At 42.5% G+C, this 17648-nt stretch overlaps 1 long non-coding RNA gene across 1 annotated transcript; it reads left to right on the forward strand.

Annotated features, from left to right (window-relative positions):
- Positions 1-8553: 8553 nt before the first annotated feature.
- On the forward strand, positions 8554-17237 carry LOC132422319 (uncharacterized). Its single transcript, XR_009518846.1, has 3 exons — positions 8554-8904; positions 10743-10860; positions 17058-17237. It is a non-coding gene; the product is annotated as an uncharacterized lncRNA (long non-coding RNA).
- Positions 17238-17648: the final 411 nt, after the last annotated feature.

The raw sequence follows: 17648 nt of genomic DNA on the forward strand, positions 1-17648 counted from the left end.
TTAGAGCAGCCCGGGCTAAGACAAACTGGTACTTAAGAGAGCCACGCTTGGCACTGCCCAGACTTGTCCGGGCCCTAGCCAGCATTCCCTTAGCTCTGATGAGGAAAGGAAGTTAAAGGGAGCTAAGCTTCAAGAGGACTCTCCCATGTGCCGGCTGTGAAGGGCAGCAAACCATCCTGCTGACCTGATGGTCAGGACTGAATAGGCTCCAGAATGGGCCGTTGGAGGGTGTGGTTGGACCATGCTCGCAAAGGAGGCCTCCCCGGGAGGGGTCTCCTCTCCAGGTCTCCCCTCCAGGCTCACACGGGGGAAGCTTTTGGCAGTTTGTCCCTAAACTAACATGGGTGATGTAAAAAACTAGAATTAGAAAAGGGAGCAGAAGAAACCGCATTGATAAGCAGAGTGACTTCTAGATGGTAAAGGGTCCTGAAAAGACATCCTAAGAGGCACAGAGTGGTTGTGATGTTTATCCTGGGTGAGAGACAGTTCGGAGGAAAGAGCTTTCAGATTTTGAAGGGCTGCCAAGCAGCAGCAGAAAGGAAAGTGATAACACGGCTGTGTGCCTGGGTTTCCATGCACTGGAACTGTCCCGTTCTCATCCTCAGGGAGGTGGCATCGTCTTTACTTATTTTTCCTTTTTTAACCAAGGGGGGGGGGTGGTGGTGGTGTGTCATCATTAACTTGCTCAGTTACAACCTGACCTGGAGGCGCAGGGTCTTACTACACTTGGCTGCTTCCCTGCAATTCGACCTGTTCTGTGGCTCTGGGGTGTGAACTGGGGTCATTGGGTGGGTGCCAGAGGGACGTGACGTTCACCCTCAGGATGAAGTACAGTCCTAATAAAGTCATTTAAAGTCAAAATGTGTTGCCTCTGGACCTGGTGAGTCCCTTGTCACTGGAGATGCTGGAGCAGAGGCTGGACAGCCACTTGGTGGGGATGTTGCTGAAGGGATCCTTCCACAAGCAGGCTGAGTCCTAAGACTTGAAATGATGATGAGTTTTCCCATCTTAGCGGGGCCGCCAACCTCCGGGGGTCTGGGAGGCATCACAGCAGCCTTCAGCGGTGAAGGCGAGTCACACAACTGCAGAACTCAGCATCCCCAAACACAAGGAGGCTGTGATTTGCTAACAAGGTAGTTGAAGTACTGGGGTGCAGATGAGTGAAGAGAAACGTATCAGGACTCCAGCTGAGAAATGTGTAGGACCAGAGAAGGAAGTTGGAATCTATAACCCCCCCCCCCCCCCCCCCCGCCAAGGGCTCAGCTGGAGAGAACACAGTTGTGTTCCCTGGGTCCTGATTAAACCAGGGGACTGTTTTTGAAGACTCTGGTGGAAATAGGTCACTAACGGTGCCTCATTCCCTTCTGACACTGCCTCACCCATAACCTTGTCCCCGGAGCAGCCTTCTGAGGACCAGAAGCCCCCGACCCTTCTCCAGTTTGTCGGCCCAGGTTTGGACATCTGGTGCGGCTGGCGGATAGACGCGAGCTGAGCTACGGGATTCGGTGTTGAGAATTTTAACTGGAGAACAGAAGAATTGGGAAAATCTTAGTGGAAGTTAAAGTTATGAAGTTGAGGCCAGAGGAACTTGGTGTGAGAGACGAGAGCCAGGTTTCTCTCTGGGTCAAGGGCTCCGTGCAGGGGCCAGGCCATGGTGCTGGGGACATGGAGGGTGGGACCCCCTGCCAGGTGCCTGCCCCCACCCGCCGGGTGGCAGGAGGACCTGTCACTGTCCCTGGAACGTCTCAGCTGCCTCTTCATCAGAGGAGTGTCCTCTTCCTTGAAGAGCTCCATTTAGGAACTAGATTATTTTGGACGAATGAAAATACTACTCATCATAGCAGGTATTAAACAGGAGGAGCTCTTTTTCCCCAAAGATGGTGCAGGTCATATACTTAAATGGAAAAAGATGAATATTTGTATAAATGTAAGAAAATCTCCATCTAAATAACACAATAAAGTTTTTCGCTCAGGTAGAAAACTTTAGTCGTCCAGGATCCTCTCGGGCAGGACTCCTTCTCCCTTCGGAGTGAAGTGTTGCTGTAATAAGGACGTGTTACAGTTGTATTGGAATTGGTGCACTCGTGACCCAGTGGACTGATGCAAATGGAATATGAGCAACAAAAACCATATGCCTGGGCTTCCCTGGTGGCGCAGTGGTTGGGAGTCCGCCTGCCGATGCAGGGGACGCGGGTTCGTGCCACGGTCCGGGAAGATCCCACATGCTGCGGAGTGGCTGGGCCCGTGAGCCACGGCCGCTGAGCCTGCACGTCTGGAGCCTATGCTCCACAATGGGAGAGACCACAACAGTGAGAGGCCCGCGTACCGCAAAACAAACAAACAAAAACCATATGCCTTTTCCAGGTAAGGGAGATTAGATGTCTTAACTCTTTCTCATTTAATATTATGGTGTGAACGTTATCCGGAAGGATGGATAAAACAGTAGCTCATCGATCACTAGGTTTAATTCAAGGATTCGAGGGAGGAATCAAGTGAGTTTTCTTCTCTGTAATATTGTAGGATGAGCAATTGGGCAGCTGTGTCAGAATAATTTCACAAAACTCCATCTATATCCCAAACTCCGTGGATACATTCGTTTGGCGAGGTCTTGTATGGTTGGCTATAAATATAGCTTTGCGGTATTGTCCGTGGGGAACGTGACAGCTGAAGAAGGGGCGGCGTGTCACAAGACATTAGGCGAATGCCCGTACTGCATAGCTGCTAGTCAGCAAAATCCTAAGGCAAGTTCACGAAGCTGTTGCTGTTCCAGTGATCTTCCCTTTACCTCCCCCTGCACTGACCTTGTCCCAGGCTCTTATCCTTTACCCCTTTACCTTTTTGGTTTTTGCACATTTTTTCACACTTTAACATTTAAAAAATTTTTTATTGAAGTATAGTTGATTTACAATGTTGTTTTAGTTTCAGGTGTACAGCAAAGTGATTCAGTTCTACATATATGTATTTTTCAGATTCTTTTCCTTTATAGGTTATTACAAAATATTGAGTATAGTTCCATGTGCTATACAGTAGGTCCTTCTTGTTTATTTTATATACAGTAGTGTGTATCTGTTAATCCCAAACTCCTAATTTATCCCTCCTCCCATCTCGTAGCCCCTTTTTCACATCTCTGCTATTAAGCCACATTTTCAAAGGCATTTGCATTTTGTTAAGGAGTGTGTTAATATGAATTTGAGTAAGACCAAAAGAGATGAATTTGTAATGGAGAAGTGTCGGATTCCTTGCTTCCACCTGCCCTTACCCCAGTCTATACTACTCAACTGGTACATCCGTGACAGCTTGGAAAGGCAAACTGTGGTTGCCGGAAGTTTCTCTTGACTTGAAAATGTTAATTATGAATGGAAATTCGTAGTCCAGAAACTATGATAGTGCTCGTGTAATGACTGTCTACCATGTGATCAGCCTTTTACATACTTTATTTTTAATTCTTATGTTAGCTCTGCAGTGTAGACATGGTATTTCTTAGTGGGGTAAATGGAGGCATTTAGAGAGATTCGTTTGCTAAGGCCCAGGCACTACTAGGCAAGTAGTGGAGCTGGTATTCAAACCCAGGCCCTCTGATATTAAATCTGAGATTTCCCCCATTTCACTGCCTGGGCAGGATGCAGGGGACATTCTGTTGCTCGGGAATCAATCCCGTCTACCCAGTTAGCTTATGTATGAGCAACACTTGAGAAACTCTGAAGCCTGGGTTCTATCACATGGTAGCGGGCACAGGGTGGTCCTCGAGTAATAATAATACCTTCTAAGCAGAACTGAATTCCCATCTACCTGCCTGATAGGTCTACCCCACCTACAGATGGGTTAGTGCAGACAGACCACCTATGCTGGGAAATAAACGACTGGTGAAAAGTACCCATCTGTATTAGTTTGCTCAGGTTGCCGTGACAAAATGTCACAAAATGGGTGGTTTCAACAACAGAAGTTTATGTGTCACAGTCTGGAGGCTGGACATCTAAGATCAAGGTGCCAGTAGGGTTGGTCTCCTTGGCTTGCAGATGGCCGCCTTCTCACTGCGTCCTCACGTGGCCTTTCCCCTGCGCACGTGCATCCCTGGTGTGTCTTTCTCTTCCTGTAAGGGCACCAGTCCTGCCAGATTAGGGCCCCACCCTAGTAGCCTCATGTTAACTTAATCACCTCTTTAAAGGCCCTGTCTTTGAGGTCCTGGAAGTTAGGGCTCCAACACGTGAATTTTGGGAGGACACAAATCAGTCCATAAGAACATCTGACCAAGTCAATTATGGCATCAGTTTCGTAAGTAAATAATTGGACCTAGCCTAAATGTGCATCATTTGGAGACTAGTTAGTACCTTCTGGTCTGTGTGTCTGGAGCAGCTGTGAAAAAAACTACAGCAGAGTGACGCGTACCAATGCACGTGTGATTTCCGGAGAGAGGTTCCTGTGCTGTGACACGTGTTCTTCAACAATGCACATTAAACATCACCTGCCTTATGGAAAAGTTGGGTTAATGGGAGACTATTCAAAATGGGTGCAACCTTGAAATCAGAGCATTAACAGAAAGAATCACTGGTACCTGGGGAGATTACCTGGACTGTCCAGATGGACAGCTCAGTGGCACTGGAGACTGCCCCAGGGGATAATAATTTATTCAAATAGCGTGGGAATGCTGGTTTGGGGGAACAGCACAGCAACGATGAGTCTCCTAGGGCTTCCACTTGCTGCAAGCCCAGGACTGTGCAAGCCCTTGGGCGATGCAGACCCTCCTTTTACAATTTCTTAAAGTACAACAGAAAGGGCCCCAGGTTGAGAGCTACTTCCCTTCCAGCCGAAGCTTCCAATTCTGCTCTCATCATTCAAAGCTAAGCTCCCCTTGCAGGAAAATCACACATGAACCAATATGACTTACAGGTTTTTCTCTACTCTCTGCACCAGGGGTCTGCGAGTTAATTGGTGTTATAACAATAGGTGTTGCTGCAGCGTGGGATGTTGTCAGGTATAACGAACAAGTGGCAGAACAGTGATGCTTGCATCTGTTTATGTCATCACGGAGCATTCACATGCTCACACATGTGTTCTGTTTCTAACACACACACACACACACACATCCTGCCCGAAGTCATCTATGAATATAGGAGAAACTGGTAATAGCTTTTGCGTCTCAGGAGGGTGGGTGGCGTTTGGGACTTGAGGTAAGAGGAAGATGTCTTTCATTACATATTTAAAAAATTATTTTTTGCATTTTTACCATACATATGACTTTTCAGTGAAAAGTTAATTTTTACAAGTTCAGATAGAAGGTTAGCTCCAATTCACATATGAGATGCCACTTTTTAAAGCACATCTGAGGGACTTCCCTGGTGGCATAGTGGTTAAGAATCTGCCTGCCAATGCAGGGGATGCGGGTTCGAGCCCTGGTCCAGGAAGACCCCATGTGCCGCGGAGCAACTAAGCCTGTGTGCCACAACTACTGAGCCTGCGCTCTAGAGCCTATGAGCCACAACTACTGAGCCCACGTGCTGCAACCACTGAAGCCTGTGCGCAGCAACGAAGACTCAATGCAGCCAAAAAAAAAATAATATGACAAAGGATTAATCTCCAAAATTTACAAGCAGCTCATGCAGCTCAATATTAAAAAAACAAACAACCCAATCCAAAAATGGGCAGAAGACTTAAATACGCATTTCTCCAAAGAAGATATACAGATTGCCAAAAGACACATGAAAGAATGCTCAACATCATTAATCGTTAGAGAAATGCAAATCAAAACTACAATGAGATATCATCTCACACTGGTCAGAATGGCCATCATCAAAAAATCTAGAAACAATAAATGCTGGAGAGGGTGTGGAGAAAAGGGAACCCTCTTGCACTGTTGGTGGGAATGTAAATTGATACAGCCACTATGGAGAACAGTATGGAGGTTCCTTGAAAAACTAAAAATAGAACTACTATATGACCCAGCAATCCCACTACTGGGCATATACCCTGAGAAAACCATAATTCAAAAAGAGTCATGTACCACAATGTTCATTGTAGCTCTCTTTACAATAGCCAGGACATGGAAGCAACCTAAGTGTCCATCAACAGATGAATGGATCAAGAAGATGTGGCACATATATACAATGGAATATTACTCAGCCATAAAAAGGAACGAAACTGAGTTATTTGTAGTGAGGTGGATGAACCTAGAGACTGTCATACAGAGTGAATTAAGTCAGAAAGAGAAAAACAAATACCATATGCTAACACATATATATGGAATCTGAGGAAAAAAAATGGTCATGAAGTACCTAGGGGTAAGACGGGAATAAAGACACAGACCTACTAGAGAAAGGACTTGAGGATATGGGGAGGGGAAGGGGAAGCTGTGACAAAGTGAGAGAGTGGCATGGACATATATACACTACCAAACGTAAAACAGATAGCTAGTGGGAAGCAGCCGCGTAGCACAGGGAGATCAGCTAGGTGGTTTGTGACCACCTAGAGGGGTGGGATAGGGAGGGTGGGAGGGAGGGAGACGCAAGAGGGAAGAGATATGGGAACATATGTATATGTATAACTGTTCACTTTGTTATAAAGCAGAAACTAACACACCATTGTAAAGCAATTATACTCCAATAAAGATGTTAAAAAATAAAGCACATCGGAGAGAGACCTGCTCAGCAATGCTGTGGGGCTGAAAGCTGGGCTGTTGTGACCATGTACGTTGGTAAATGAGTGGAAAATTGGAGAGCTGGGTATTTCAGGGCACATCCACCGGCAGTCAGAACTGCGCTTTTGTGAAGATGGACAGCTGAATTTCGGTGGTTTGTGTTGGTTACTTGTTGTTTGTGATTTCTTTTTCATCGTGCTGGTTACATATTGTTTGTGATTTCTTTTTCATCTTTTTTTTTTAGGCCTTGCCGTGCAGCATGCGGGATCTTAGTTCCCCGACCAGGGATCGAACCTGCGCCCCCTGCTTTGGGAATGTGGAGTCTTAACCAGTGGACCACCAGGGAAGTCCTTTCTTTTCATCTTCGGGTCTTTTCCTCTTTCTCCCCTGATATGTGTCTTTATCATCAAATGGAACAGACAAACACGTGATTTGTATGATTTAGGTCAGCAGTCCCCAAAGTTAGAGACTGGAAGACAGGAGGTGGGTGGAGCGAGGTGGTGGATTCAGTGGGTGAGGAGGGAAGCGGGCAGACCTGAGCAGAGATTCCCTTCCCTGGGCCAGACCTTCCCCTCCGCCACCCTCCTTCCCAGCCGCTGTAGGTCACGTCCAGCGCCCCCCCCCCCCCACCTTCGCCCTCGGTGTCCTTTACCTCCTCCTTCTCTGGGAGATTGCCACTAACGTTTGGAACGGGTCACGCCCAACATCAAATTTTGACAGCAAGTTAAAAGCCAAAATGCATTCTCTTTTGCTTTTTGTACTGCCTAAAAAAGGACATCCTGCGTAGATTAGCAAGTGACATGCACGGACAGTGCTGAATGGAACCTTTAGGTTATTGATTCTAAATAACCGTAACTCCTGTCTGAAATGTTTCCTTTGTGTCTAGGGAGCCCTGAGTGAATGCTTCCCGGGACTGGCCGTTCACTCCCAGCCCTTCAGGCAGCCCGTTTACCTTGGGCACCCCTGTTGGAAATGCCTTCTGTAAACGTGACTGAAACCAGGCTCCCTGGCACTTCCCACCCACTGGTCTAATTTTACCCCCTGGGGATCACCCTGAAGGAATCTAATTCTTCTTCCATGGGCTAGAATTTCAAAGATTTGAGGGACCGTCTCCTGTCCCCAGTGAATCTTCTATTCTCCAAGCTCTTCATATAAACTAACCTCCCTAGGCTGGTAACTCTCCTCTTAACAGAAGCTAGAGTTTGTATGATGATCTTTCTAAAGTGTGACTCCTGGACCCAGACATGGCCCCAGATGTGGCCCAACGAGCACAGAGGAGAACGGATGACCGCCTTCCTCATCTTCAAATTAGACGACACATGACACTCTCAACTCACATGGAATTTTTAGTTATGCTTCTAAGTCGTCATCTGTCCTATATAATAATCTTATATAAACCACATTCATGGAGTTTTTTTTTTTTTTTGACCCAAGTGGGTTTTAGTTTTTTGAAGCAAATAAAGAACCTTAAATATATTCCTTTTGAAATTTCATTGTGTTTGACTTGCCCGACTGCCAGGGGTTTTGAGGGGACTGCTGGATCCTAATTTCATCATCCAGTCATCTGGTTGCCCCTGTGCTGCCCACAGCTGTAACCACCATGCCATCAGTCTTCTCATCCACGTTGTGTGAAGGAAGCAGCCACAGAATGAGGCAGAACCCTGAGACCTCCCCACCTGTAACCTGTACTTTTGCTCTTCTGGCCGCACTCCTGGGAGGCTGTTGTTCACTGAGCTTATACTCTACTCAGTGATGCTCTCTTACAGCTTGTGTCCCTCTTTCTTGACTACAAGGATGTGTAGATGAGCGTGTAGCCAGAATGTCACCTCCACGTGGAATTCATCACTGTGTCCCAGCTCGGAAGACAGTGCCTGGATGTCTTAGGTGGTTGGTCCATAGTATTTGTTGAATAAATGGGCGAATGAAGGGTGTCAGGGGAGAGTTGTTCACATGTCTTACTGAAGTCCAGCTACACTGTTTTCCTTTATCCCACACCCAGTGATGTTGGCTTCCTAGTTAAAAAAGAAAACCCGCTACCCTGCCATGATTCATTCCTAGCCATCCATACTGTCTTCTGTAGTCCCTACATATTTTTTTTGACTCATTTTTTTTTATTATTTGCTTTCTCACATTTTTCTTAAAAAACAAAACGGGTTTATTGAAGTTTAATCGATACACAAAAAACCCCCCAACAAAATCCTGGATGTATTTAATGTATACAGTTTGCTGAGTGGACATATGCACACACCTGTGAAACCATCACCACAGTCAAGGTATAAACATATCCATCCCCTCCAAGAGTTTCCTCCTACTCTTTTGTGTTTTGTAGTTGTTCTTGTCTTGGTGGTAAGAACACTTACCATGAGGTCTGCCCTCCTAACAAATTGTGAAGTGTACGATATTGAATTCTTCACTGTAGGCACTGTATTGAGCAGTAGACTTCTATAATATATATATATATATATATATATATATATATAAAAATTAATTATTTATTTTTGGCTGCGTTGGGTCTTTGCTGCTGCACACGGGCTTTCTCTAGTTGTGGCGAGTGGGGGCTACTCTTCATTGTGGTGCACGGGCTTCTCATTGCGGTGGCTTCTCTTGCTGTGGAGCACGGGCTCTAGGCACGTGGACTTCAGTAGTTGTGGCACACGGACTCAGTAGTTGTGGCATGCGGGCTCAGTAGTTGTGGCATGCGGGCTTCAGTAGTTGTGGCTCGTGGGCTCTAGAGCCCAGGCTCAGTAGTTGTGGCGCATGGGCTTAGTGGGTCCGTGGCATGTGGGATCTTCCCGGACCAGGGCTCGAACCCATGTCCCCTGCATTGGCAGGCGGATTCTTACCCACTGCGCCACCAGGGAAGGCCTAGACTTCTAGAATTTATTCATCCCGTATAACTGAGACTTTATACCCACTGAACACAGCTCCTCTTTATCCCTCTACCAAGCCCTTGGCAACCCTCATTCCATTCTCTGCTTCTGTGAGTTTGACTATTTTAGATCCCTTGTGGAAGTGGACTCATGCAGTATTTGTCCTTCTGTGGAGGCTTACTTCACTCAGCACGGTGTCATCTGGGTTAGTCCGTGTTGTCACATACAGCAGGAGTCTGCTTCCTTTTTGCTGCTGTGCATAAACCTTCTCAGCCTGACTCTTTCCTGAGGTCCAGGTCTTGTCAGTCTGTAGTTTCCAGAATTGACCTTCCTCCCCTTTTCAGGACTAATGTTTGCACACTGCTAAGAGATCTCCTTACTTCTCCTGTGGTACATGATTTCTCCAACCTCCCCAGTAATAATCTTATTTCTGGACAATATTTTATTCCAACATGGATTCATTAAGAGCAGTTAACTGACCCAGCTGTCTCTCTGTAGATTAAAAAAGCCCTAGTTGGAATACATTTTGCTATCCATTCTGTTTTTTAAAACTTTCTTTCCCTTTGGATGACTATGAAATTCTCGCAGTGCTGGTTTCTTCCTGAGTAAATGAGTCTAAATTTGAAATTTCTTTCTTTTTCTTTTTTCTGGCCACATTGCTCAGCACATGGGATCTTAATTCCCTGACTAGGGATTGAACCTGTGCCCCTGGCAGTGGAAGCATGGAGTCTAACTACTGGACTGCCAGGGAAGTCCCTGAACTTGCAATTTCTAATGAAGAAGTTTTTCTTAGCATAATCACTAATTGAGATAACATTTCTCTCTACTGACAATTTTTCATTTATAATATCTCAATTCAAAATCTAAGTATTTTGGGTGGTGGGTTCCAAAATAGAACAATGGGTTTCACACTCACCCTGTGTTTCTGCTTGTATTTACAATTTACAAATCACTTTCCACTGTCCATCGGTTCAGCTCAGCTGACTTTTCTCCTCCTCTCTCAGACACTCACCTTCATCTTATCTTCCATTCTGTCTCTCTTGCATTTTGGGACCTGGCATGTGCTGTGTCCTCTTTCTGTTCTTGAGGAGGTGTTAGGTGTTTTCCTTCCACATTTTAGTTTTTACAAATACAGTTTTTGATCGCAAAAATTCACACCCTTACGAAGCCTCTTGTCGTTTTCTGTTCACGTTTAACTAGGCATCATCTTGTCTTTTTTTGGTTTTTATTTTATTTCGTAGCCTATCTGCTGATGCAGCATCACTTTTGTTTCCAGTAAATGAAAGGAAAACATTTCCACCCACTTAGTAGTTAGGCAAAGGGAAGAAAAGAAGCTTGAGCGCTCAGCAGTTCTCTGAGGTAAGTACATGATGGATTGACATTTCATTCTGTTTCACTGTTTGGTTCACAGATTGGTGTTTTGTATCTTCTGTAGTTTGGTGATTATTTGTTAAGGTTTTTACTTGATGCTTTTTAAGACAGGGATTTGATCCTATATAAAAAGAGTTTCCATTGAAACAGAAGGTTCTGATTTTTTTTTTCAGGCGTAAAGAATTACTTTGCTACAGAATGCAATGGATTATGTTTAGCGTGATAGGAACAAACAAATATTTCAAATTATCCATATGACTGTTGGTCAAATCCTGCAAACTGCTAGCAAATGTGAAAATAATCCAGACTGATTATGATGAATTTTGTCCCAGAATCAAAGGAACTGTTGCTGGAATTAAAACAAGAACGAGGATCTTACTGCTCCATTTGTCTGTGGAGGGAAATGATGAAGGACAGGGATTTGCTATTTACAGTTTTTCTCCCACAGAGGGAGAAAGCTTCAAAGTTTCAAAGTGGGTTTGATATGGTTTTTTTTCTTTCAGTTGTCAATCCTTTGTTCAGAAAAACCAATATTCTGGCCTAAGGAAATATCAATGGAAATGTCTTCCAAGTGTTGGCCAATAATGATACCATATAAAAATACCATTTAGAATGTTTTAACCTAATGTTTTAAGGTGTTAATGGTAAAATGTGAAAGCTATATGCTTTTAAAAATTGAGGTATCATTTACATACAGAAAGACAAACGCGTACCGTCGCCTAACTACTACACAGTCGAGATATAGAATAATCCCGTTACCCACAAAATTCCCTTGTGCCTTTTGTGGTCAGACCCTCTCCCCACCCTCACTCCCTGACAGTCACTCATCTGTCTCCTCTCCTTCTATTTTCCAGAATATTGTATGGATGGAATCATAGAGAATGTAAGCCTTTGAGTCTGGCTGCTTTTTTTTTTTTTTTTTTTTGTGGTACGCGGGCCTCTCACTGTTGTGGCCTCTCCCATTGCGGAGCACAGACTCCGGACGTGCAGGCTCAGCGGCCATGGCTCACGGGCCCAGCCGCTCCACGGCATGTGGGATCTTCCCAGACTGGGGCACGAACCTGTGTCCCCTGCATCGGCAGGCGGACTCTCAAACACTGTGCCACCAGGGAAGCCCCAGTCTGGCTGCTTTCACTTAGCAAAATGCATTTGAGATTGTTTCGTGTTTATTAATCTTTATAGCTGAGTAGGGGTCCACTGTATGGATATACCCGACTTTATCATTCACCAGTAGAAAAAATTTGGATTTTTTCCCTACAACTCTTGATGATTATGAATAAAGTCGCTACAAACATTTGAATAGTGTTTATTTTATTTTATTTTTTTTTGCGGTACTCAGGCCTCTCACTGCTGTGGCCTCTCCCGTTGCGGAGCACAGGCTCCGGACACGCAGGCTCAGCGGCCATGGCTCACGGGCCCAGCCGCTCCGCAGCATGTGGAATCTTCCTGGACCGGGGCACGAACCCGTGTCCCCTGCATCGGCAGGCGGACTCTCAACCACTGCGCCACCAGGGAAGCCCTTTATTTTATTTTTCATTTTTACTTTTTTGTGAACACGAGTGTTTGTTGAAGTTGGGTAAATCCCTAGAAATAGAATTGCTGGGTGTTCGTTATGTTATAAGAAATCGCCAGGCTGTGGCTGTATTATCCGCATTCCCACCAGCAGTGCAGGGGAGTTCTGCTTGCTCGGCATCTTCATCAGCACTTGGTTTTCTGAGTTTTCTCCTCTCGTTCCAATAGGTTTGTTCTAGTTTCTTATTAGGGCATCATTTTGTATTTTCCTAATGATGTAATGGGGAGCATCTTTTCCTAATCTTATTTGCTACCCATAGCAAATCAGTTCTTTAATGAGGTGTCTGTTCAGATCTTTCGCCTGTTTTTAAAATTGGGTTGTTTGTTTACCTATTATTAAGTTTTGATAGTTCTTTATAAATTTAGGATCCAAACATATATCAGACATGTGTTTTATCAGACATATGTTTTGCCAACATTTTCTCCCAGTCTGTGGCTTCTCTTTTTCCTTCGTTTAGCAGTGTATTTTGCAAAGCCGAAGTTTTTAAAAAAAATTTATTTTATTCAAGTATAGTTGACTTACAATGTGTTAATTTCTGCTGTACAGCAAAGTGATTCAGTTGTACATATATATACATTCGTTTTCATATTCTTTTCCATTATGGTTTATCACAGGATATTGAATATGTTCCCTATGCTCTGCAGCAGGACCTTGTTGTTTGTCCATTCAATAAATAATAGTTTGCATCTGCTGACCCCAAACTCCCAATCCATCCCTCCCTCCACCGCCCTTGGCAACCACAAAGCTGTTCTTTATGTCGCAAAGCAGAAGTTTTTAATTTTGATGAAGTCCAACTTTGAGTTGTACTTTCATATCATATCTAAGAAATTTTGCCAAGTCACAAAGTTTTTCTCCTATGTTTACTTTTGTAGTTTAGGTTTATAGTTACAGTTTTAGGTTTTACATTAAGGTCTATGATCCATTTTGGGTAAAATGTTGTGGAATAAGGTGTGAATTAAGGTTTATTTCTTTGCATGTGGCCATCCAATTATTCTAGCAACATTTGTTGAAAAAACTGTTCTTTCTCTTTTGAATTTTCATTGCATTTGTGTTGAAAATCAGTTGACAAAATATATGTGAGTCTACTTCTGGACTGTGTGTTTTGTTCTACTGATCTATGTGTCTATCTCTCTTCAGTTCCTTACCGTCTTAAGTATTACAGCTTCATGGTAAATCTCAGCTTTGTTCTTTGTAAAAAGTGTTTTGGCTTATTGCAGTTCCTTTGCCTCTCCATGAAAATTTTAGAATAAGCTTGCCAATTTCTACAAAAATGTCTACTGGGATTTTGAAGGAATTTGCATTAAATCTATAAATTAATTTGGGAGAATTGACATCTTAACAATATTGAGTCTTCCAATCCATGAACACAGTATATCTCATGTTTATTTAAGTATTTAAATTTTTTTCGCCAGCATTTGGTAGTTTTTAGCATACAGATCTTGAACATATTTATTGGATTTGTACCTCAGTAGTTCATGTTTTGGGGTTCTATTGTAAATAGTAGTTTAAAAAAGTCAATTTCCAATTTTTTATTTCTGGTACCTAAAAGTACAACTGTTTTTTATATGTTGATCAGGACCCAGTTATTAGTCCTTGTAGCTCCTTTGTAGGTTCTTTGGGATTTTTTTTTTTAAACATCTTAATTGGAGTATAATTGCTTTACAATGGTGTGTTAGTTTCTGCTGTATAACAAAGTGAATCAGCTATACTTATACATATACCCCCATGTCCCCTCCCTCTTGCGTCTCCCTCCCTTCCTCCCTATCCCACCCCTCTAGGTGGTCACAAAGCACGGAGCTGATCTTCCTGTGCTATGTGGCTGCTTCCCACTAGCTATCTGTTTTACATTTGGTAGTATGTATAAGTCCATGCCACTCTCTCACTTTGTCCCAGCTTACCCTTCCCCCTCCCCGTGTCCTCAATGGGATTTTTAATGTACAGAATCTTATTGATGGCTTTTCATTTCTCACTTTCTCTTATTAAAAAATGAAATAGGGATATTAATCTCTGATTTCTCCCTCCTTTTTCATGGATTAGTGAGAGAATTCTGAAAAGCAAGCTTCTCATAAGAAAGGTGTAATAAACATTATAATTGTAATGTATTTTAGTTAAGAAATCTATTAAGATAGCAATTGATACATGTGATAATTACAATTCAAATCCAGTATGATCAGTGCCCTCTAAAATCTATTGTATATCCACAGTAACAGTGCTGGAATGATGTTAAACATAATGGAAATTTTATCCTCCAGTGTTTTAAACCTTCAGGAGCTTCTCTAGTTTTTTACATTGCCATTTTCTAAAGAATAATGGATTGAGCTTTAGAGCTGTAGGTCAATTTATATCATCTGAGGTTATGAGATAATTGTCATATTTTTATAATTATCTTTTAAGAGTGATCCTTGTTTTAATGAATATCAGATTATAGTTAGTTTCCTTGGACTGGTTGCCATTTCTTTTCCAAAATTAAAAACATGTATACACACACTGTATTTCAAAAGGAACAATGGTGAAATTTTTGATGAGTCAATGAATAGTCAGTGCAAAGTGAAAAAACTAGAGAATAAACTTCAATAGTTGCAAATACCTGCCTTAACTATGGCTGTACTTTATTAAACTTCATTGATCAATTTTTTTGTAAAATGGTAAGCATGTTGAGGAAAGGGAGAAAGTGGAGCATAGTCAATGAATAGACGTGATTTGCCTCCTACTGAAAAATAATCATTGCAGAATATTTTATGATAATTATCCTAATAAAAGAAAGAAGGAGTGATTTTTTTGCCATTTTATTAGCCATTATCCTATACAAATGTAGCTTTGATGACACATTTTTACATCTACATTCTATGATATATAAAAGTAATGACAGGGCTTCCCTGGTGGCGCAGTGGTTGAGAGTCCGCCTGCCAATGCAGGGGACACAGGTTCGTGCCCCAGTCCAGGAAGATCCCACATGCCGTGGAGCGGCTGGGCTCGTGAGCCATGGCCGCTGGGCCTGCACGTCCGGAGCCTGTGCTCCACAACGGGAGAGGCCACAACAGTGAGAGGCCCTCGTACCGCAAAAAAAAAAAAAAAGCAATGATAAAATTCTATTTAAGGAAAATAGATGCCACTTAAAGAAAATTATTATGATTTTTAGTGTTTTCATTTTCATCTTAATTGTAATAACTTTTAATATAATTTTTGGGACATAATCAGATTTTCAAATATCAGTATTTTGTCTGATGCTTTGTTTTTTTTTTAAAACAGGAACTAGTACTTTATTGTTAGGGCACTGATTGTTTTAAGTGTACAGTTCAGTGGTTTTTAGTATATTCACAAATTGTGCGATCATTGCCACCACTTAACGTCAGAGCATTTTCTACACCCCAGAAATAAACCCTGTGCCAACAGGCAGTAACCCCCAACCTCTACTTCCCCAGCCCTTGGAAACCAGTAATTTGTTTTCTGTTTCTATGAATTTGTCTACTCTGGAAATTTCACCTAAATGGAATCATACTATATATGTGGCCTCTTGCGCCTGCCTTCTTTCACTTAGCATTATGTTTTCAGTGTTCATCCATGTTGTAGCGTGTAACAGTACTTCATTACTTTTTATGGCTGAATAATATTCCACTGTATGGATAGGCCAGATTTTATTATCCATTCATCAGTTGCTGGACATCTGGATTGTTTCCACTTTTTGGCTATAATGCATAATGCTGTTATGAACATTTCTGTATGAGTTTTTGTGAGAACATTCGTTTTCAATTCTCTTACTGGGTCTTATGGTAATTCTATATTTAACTCTTTGAGGAACTGCCAAATTACATTCCAAAGTGGCTGTACCACTTTACATTCTCTCCAATGACATATGAGGGTTCCAGTTTCTCTGTGTCCTCACCAACACTTGTTATTGTCCATCTTTTTTATTATAGCCATCCTAATGAGTATGAAGTGGTATCTCATTGTGGCTTTGATTTGCATTTCTCTAATGATGAATGATGTTGAGTATCTTTTCATGTGCATATTGGCCGCATATATGTTCTTTGGAGAAATGTCCATTCAAATCGTTTGCCCATTTAATAAATTAAATTATTTATCTTTTTTATTGGTGAGTTGTAAGAGTTCTTTAATTACTCTGGACACTAGACTTTTACCAGATGTATGATTTTTAAGTATTTTCTCCCATTCTATGGGTTGTCTTTTCACTTTCTTGATAGTGTCCTTTGAAGCACAAACATTTTTAGTTTTGATGAAGTCTAATTTATCTTTCATTGTCTTGTGCATTTGGTGTTATCTAGAAATAATTGCCTAACTCATGGTCATGAATATTTACATTTATGTTTTCTTCTAGGAGTTTAATAGTTTTAGCTCTTACGTTTGAGTCTTTGATTCATTTGGAGTTAATTTTTGTATATGGTGTGAGGTAGAGTTACAGCTTCATTCCTTTGTATGTGGATATCCAGTTGTCCCAGTCTCTGTTGAAAAGACTTATTCTTTCTCTGTTGAATTGTCATGCACCTTTGTCAAAACTCAATTGACCATACATAAGTGGTTTAATTTCTGGACTCTCAAGTCTATTTCATTGACCTGTAAGTCTATTTTTTTTTTTTTTTTTTGCGGTACGCAGGCCTCTCACTGTTGTGGCTTCTCCCGTTGCGGAGCACAGGCTCCGGACGCGCAGGCTCAGCGGCCATGGCTCACGGACCCAGCCGCGCCGTGGCATGTGGGATCTTCCCGGATCGGGGCACGAACCCGTGTCCCCTGCATCGGCAGGCGGACTCTCAACCACTGCGCCACCAGGGAAGCCCTGTAAGTCTATTCTTATGCCAGTACTGCATAGTCTTGATTGCTGTAGCTTTGTAGTAAGTTTTGAAATGGTGAAGTGTGAGTCTTCCAACTTTCTTCTTTTTCAAGATTGTCTTGGCAATTCAGGGTCCGTTGCATTTCCACATGAATTTTAGGATCAGCTTGTCAATTTCTGTTAAAAAGTCAGCTGGGATTTTGAGAGATGTCTCATTGAATATGAATACCAATTTGTGGAATATTACCATCTTAACAATATTAAGTTATCTTCCATGAAATTGGGATGGCATTCTATTTCTTTAGATCTTTAATTTCTTTCAACAATGTTTTATAGTTTTCCATGTTCAAATCTTGCACTACTTTTGTTAAGAGTATTCCTAAATATTTTATTCTTTTCTATGCTATTGTAAATGGA

Source organism: Delphinus delphis, chromosome 3, assembly GCF_949987515.2.
Source record: "Delphinus delphis chromosome 3, mDelDel1.2, whole genome shotgun sequence".
In the NCBI taxonomy this organism is placed as follows: domain Eukaryota; kingdom Metazoa; phylum Chordata; class Mammalia; order Artiodactyla; family Delphinidae; genus Delphinus; species Delphinus delphis.